The sequence below is a fragment of the Heterodontus francisci genome, chromosome 24, assembly GCF_036365525.1.
Source record: "Heterodontus francisci isolate sHetFra1 chromosome 24, sHetFra1.hap1, whole genome shotgun sequence".
Classification (NCBI taxonomy): Eukaryota; Metazoa; Chordata; class Chondrichthyes; order Heterodontiformes; family Heterodontidae; genus Heterodontus; species Heterodontus francisci.
The window spans coordinates 35,403,267-35,409,356 of record NC_090394.1 but is presented as its reverse complement, the minus strand read 5'-3'; positions in this window follow the sequence as shown (position 1 = coordinate 35,409,356).

Sequence of the window (6,090 nt, the reverse complement as noted above, 5' to 3'; positions counted from 1 at the left end):
TTATTGGGTTTGGAAAGTAAGGATGGTGACAGCAAAATTTCAAAAAAAGATATCAAAAAACATTCACTTAACAAAAAGTTGGGGCTGGGGGGATGGCGGATGGAAAGGAGCAAATTGTTAGAGAGCTGTAGTGCAGTTTACTCCCGGGGCTGAGGTGACGATCTGTGGCCATAGGCATTGTTTGCTGGAAAGTACTGCACACATCAGCTACTCAGGGCAAACCTCCATAGTTCATGGTTAAATCTAAGGGTGGCTGACTGGACTGTACTCACACAGAACAAATGGAATTCGATGTCAAATAGCACATGATCTGCAAGAAAGAGACACTTCAAAGGAGTCCATGTTCCACAAGGAATAAGGTTCTAGTAACTTATTAAAGTCCTTACAGAGCTCCCCGTTCATTTAGTTGGTCAATATACTGGGTAATTCTTAGCCATGCAGCAGAGGGGGCTGATCCCTGATTTGCGCTAAGTGTTGGCTGTGCCTCAGAAGCTCTCTTGCTTTTGAGTCAGTAGGTCGTGGGTTCATGTTCCACCCCAGAGACTTGAGCACAAATTCTGACTGGTATTCCCAGTGTAGTACTGAGGGAATTCTGCACCTCTCTTTCAAATGAGATGTTAAGCTGAGGCCTGGTTTACTCTCTCAGGTGGATGTGAAAGATCCCACAGCCACTATTTTGAAGAAAAGCTGGGGAATTCTCCCTGGTGTCTTGGGACCAATATTTATCCCTCAACCAATGTCAATAAAACGGATTATCTGATCATTATCACATTTCTGTTTGTGGGATCTTGCTATGTGCAAATTGGATCTGCATTTTCTGCACTACAACAGTGACTACACTTCAAAAGTACATCATTGTCTGTGAACTACTTTGGGATGTCCTAAGGATGTTAAAGGTGACATATAAATGCAAATCTTTCTTTCTTTTGAGTAGCTGACCTCAACTGAACTAGCAGCAGGTTGCTCCCTAACCATTGCCCCCACCCTCTACCCCCTACCTTTCCACTGCTGTGACTGGGTGGTAAGGGCAGGTTTAGGTTGAGCCGAGATCCCTCCCATGGACAAATAGCCAGCCGACACCAATGGTCTGGGTTCATACATAAAGAATGGCCACTTGAGTGAGGTGCTGGAGGACTGCAAGTCCCCTAGAATTGCATCTGAATAGTTGGGAGAGAGTTGGGGAGAGGGGTGTGGAGAGGAGAGGGAGAGTGATGTGTCAGATTTCGCAATGAATTCCAGGTCACATTATTCTGTACAATATATAATAAATGGTAATGTTGTATTTTCCATTTAATGTTTTTGTTTTTGTGCTCCAATGGTAGGGGTTGCCAACCCTCCAGGATTGGCCTGGAGTCTTCAGGCATTGACTCAAACCCAGGAGAGTAATCATAGGGGCAGTAAAAAGAAATTGTGTTTTGTTTATCATTTTCTTCGAACAGTTTTGTTTCTTAGTTACAAAAATATTGGGGTTGCAGTAAAAGAAGGTCATTTGACTGCCAGTCAAAATCATTCATGGAGTCATGAAGAGTTTGCTCCCTTTCCAATTGGTTGTGGGAAGGTGCGAGGACGGATATGTTGGGCAACCAATGGTGGGAGTGTGGGGCGGGGCAGTGGGAGGTAGGACAGAAAGTGATAGACAGAAGGGCTCCTACAATACAACTGTGGTTTGATCATGGGATTTATTTCACTTACAAGCATTTATGTGTTAAAGATCTGGTTCCTCTGCTCAATGAAAAGCTTTGTATGTTTTTATAACTTTAAATGGCAGCAACAAGGTTCTGGTGTCACCATGGGAGCCAAATTTCAGTCAACGCCAGGAAGTCATTGCAATGCCACGGAAAATCTCTACATGCAAGAAAGTATAAGATCAATTCCAACTCACACTAAATTCTCCGAAGTTAAAATCACAAGAGGTGGTGGCAATGCTAAACCAGATCTGCCAGTCTTATCTCTAAGGAAATGAACCTCACAAGGGAAGTGATTGTTTCAGTGTCAGTATAAACACTGCAAATGTACTGAATTCAGACACAACCCACTATTTGGGTGTTCTTGTATTGCACACATTAGGGATTTGCTTAAAATTAATTCCAGGGATGTGGGCGTTTATTGCCAATTTCTAGTTACCCTGAGAAGGTGATGGTGGGTCTTTTTGAACAGCTGATAGTGCTTTTGATTTGACTGTTTGGCTCGTGAGGCCACTTCAGAGGGCAGTTGGAGTTGGAGTCACACATAGGCCCAGACGGGGTAAGGGAAGCAGATTTCATTTCCTAAAGGGGAACCAGTTGTGTTTTTAACGACAATCCGACAGCTTCATGGTCATTTTTGTTGATGCCAGCAATGAAGAGGTTCTGACAGAACTTATTTTTAAACAGTGGCTATATGCAACAGCTATGGGACTATCTTTGTGATATGATTAATATTAATTTGTAGAGGGAATTTAATCATCCAACACTGCATGTGTGTAGATGTGAAACTGTTTTATATTAGCACTAAGGGAGACTGCAGTCGTGTTTAAGGCTGTATGAGACTTCTGCTCCAACATATTTCTGTGCCTGCCATTAGTTTAATGCAATAATGAAACATTAACTCTGCTTCTCTCTCCACAGATGCTGCCAGACCTGCTGAGTATTTCCAGCATTTTCTGTTTTTATTTCAGATTTCCAGCATCTGCAGTATTTTGCTTTTATTATATTAGTTTAATGCAATTTGAGGGAACAGCACCACCTAGTGGACCTCATGCATTTGGCTCCAAGGTCTCCGTCTTCAACACCTTCAGTACTTTCAATGTAGTTCAAATTACATATGAAGAGGAATTGGTTATTCAGCCCTTTGCAACTGTTTTACCATTCAATCAACTCATGGCTGATCTGTACCTCAACTCCATTTACAAGCCTTTGCTCCATATACCTTACTTATCTATCTATTTCAGTCTTGACAGCTCCAATTGACTCCCAGCATCCACAGCCTTTTGGGGCTGGGAATTGCAGATTTCCACTGCCCTTTATGAGGAAAGGTGCAAATTGATTTCACTCCTGAATAAGCTGGCTCTAATTTTAAGCTTGTGCCCTCTTCTTCTAAATTCCCTCACAAGAGGAAATAGTTTCTCCATATCAACCCTATGAAATCCTTTTGTCATTTAAATATTATGATCAGATCAAACTTCCAAACTTAGATGAGTATAAACCAAAATTGTACAATCTATCGTTGTAATTAAAGCAATTATAATCCCACCTCGAATGGTTGATCTGACTACAATCCTGCATTGGTACTTGCAAATTTCAAGCTAGATCATGTGCCAGCATTGATTCCGATATTTAAGACATATTTATAAACCAGCTCTATGTGTTGAAATATCTATAAGAATGTCACATAATGGATGACTTTTAGAGCACAGTGCCTGTTGTTATGTAGGCAAATGGGGCAGTTTTGGCTCAGTTGGTAGCACTGTCACCTCTGAGTCAGATAGATTGTGGGTTCAAGTCTCACTCTAAAAACTTGAACACAAAATCTGTGCTGACACTCCATGTACAGTAGTGGGGGAGTGCTGTACTGTCAGAGGTGCTGTCCTACAGTTAAGATGTTACAACTGAGGTCTAATCTGCCCTCTTAGGTGGATATAAATAATCCCATGACACTATTTCACAGAAAGGTTCTCCCTGGTGTCCTGCCTGATATCTGTCTCTAAATAAACAGATTATCATAGAATCATTGAGGTTACAGCTCAGAACGAGGTCATTTGACCAATCAAGTTTTGCCAGTTTTCTACAAGGGCAATTCAGCTAGTCCCACTCCTGGCCCTCTTCCCATACCCATGCAATTTTTATTTCCCTTCAGGTGCTTTTCCAATTCCCTTTTGAAAGCCATGAATGAATCTGCCTCCACCACACTCTCAGGCAGTGCATTCCAGACCTTAACCATACGCTGCGTGAAAAAGATTTTCCTCATGCCGCCATCTGTTCTTTTCCCAATCACCTTAAATCAGTGTTGTCTGATTGTCAGCCATTCCACCAATTGGGAACAGTTTCTCTCCACCTACTCTGTCTAGACCCCTCATGAATTTGAACACTTCTATCAAATCTCCCCTCAACCTTCTCCTCTCAAAGGAAAACAACCCCAGCTTCTCCAATCTATTCTCGTAACTGAAGACCCTCATCCCTGGAACTATTCTGGTAAATCCTTTCTGCACCCTCTCTAATGCCTTCACACCCTTTCTGAAGTGTGGTGTCCAGAGGCTAAACCAGTGTTTTATAAAGATTCATCGTAACTTCCTAGCTTTTGTACTCTGCCTTTATTTACAAAGCTCATGATCCCATATGCCGTTTTAACCACTTTATCAGACTGTCCTCCAGCTTCAACGGTTGCACATATACCCCTGGTTTCTGTCTGTTCCTGCACCCCCTTTAGAATTCTATCCTTTATTTTTTATTGCCTCTTCTTGTTCTTCCTACCAAAATGTATCACTTCACACTTCAATGTGTTAAATTGGAGCTGCCCCATATCTGCCCATTCCACCAGTCTGTCTATATCCTCTTGAAATCTATCACTATCCATCTCACAGTTCACTATACTTCCAAGGTTTTTGTAATCTGCAAACTTTGAAATTGTGCCCTGTACACCTAAGTCTAGGTCATTAATATAGATCAAGAAAAGCAGTCCTTCCTCCAGTCCACAAAATAACCCTCACCAGTAATCGCTGTCTCCTGTCACTCAGCCAGCTTTGTATCAATACTGCCACTGTTTTTTATTCCATGGTCCTCAACTTTGCTGATAAGCCTGTTATGTGGCACTTTATCGAAGACCTTTTGGAAATCCATGTACACCACAGCAACCACATTATCCTCATTAACAGTGTCTGTTACCTCATCAGAAAACTCAAGTTAGTTAAGCACAATTTGCCTTTAACAAATCCGTGCAGGTGTTCATTAATTAATCCATGCTTGCCCAAGTGACTGTTAATTTTGTCCTGGATTATCATTTTCAAAAGCATTCCCACCATCGAGGTTAAACTGATTGGCCCGTAGTTGCTACGCTTATCCTTACACCTATCTTTGAACAAGGGTGTAACATTTGCAATTCTCCAGTCCTCTGGATCCACCCGTGTACCTAAGGAGGATTGAAAGATTATGGCCAGTACTCCACAATTTCCACTTTTACTTCCCTCAGCATCCTTGGATGCTTCCCATCTCGTCCTGGTGACTTACTAACTTTAAGTACAGCCAGTCTTTCTGGTACCACAGTTTTATCAATTTTTAGTTCATCTAATGTCTCAACTGCCCCCTCTTTCACTGTGACTTTAATAGCATCCTCTTCCTTTGAAAAGACAGAGGCAAAGTGCTAATTTAGTACCTCAGCCATACCCTCTGCTTCCATGAATAGGTGTTTTTTGGTCCCTAATCAGCCCACCCTTTCTCTTAATACCTTTTTACTATTTATATGCATAAAGAAGATTTTTGTGAATTCCCTTTTATGTTAGCTGCCTGTCTGAATTTTCTATATTCAGCTTGGTTCTCACTTGTATTAACAACCTGATATTTGTGATATTCCTCCTTTTTCTGCTTGATCTTACTCTATCTCTTTCATCATCCAGGGAGTTCTGGCTTTGTTGCCCTATCTTTCGCCCTCATGGGAATGTACCTTGGCTGTGCTCAAACAATCTTCTCTTCAAAGGCAGCCCATTGTTCGATTACAATTTTCCCCGCCAGTCGTTGATTCCAATTTACTTGAGACAAATTTGTTCTCAACCCACTGAAATTGGCCAGATTATGTGGCCATTATCACACTGCTGTTTGTGGGAGCTTGCTGTGTGCAAACTGGCTGCTGCATGTACTACATTATAACAGTGAATACACTTCAGAAGTATTTAAGTGGCTGTAAAGCACTCTGGTATGTCCTGAGATTGTGATAGGGCTATATAATGCAAGCCTTTCACACTCCCACAAACAGCAATGAAATGAAGGAACAGTTGGTCATTGGTCTGGGTGATACAACTTGAGAGGAGATTCTTGTCCAGAATACAGCAGTGCCCTAATGACCCTGGTCCCCACCAACAGCCCGAGGTGTTTGTATCTTGCTTTTTCTGACCCACTGATT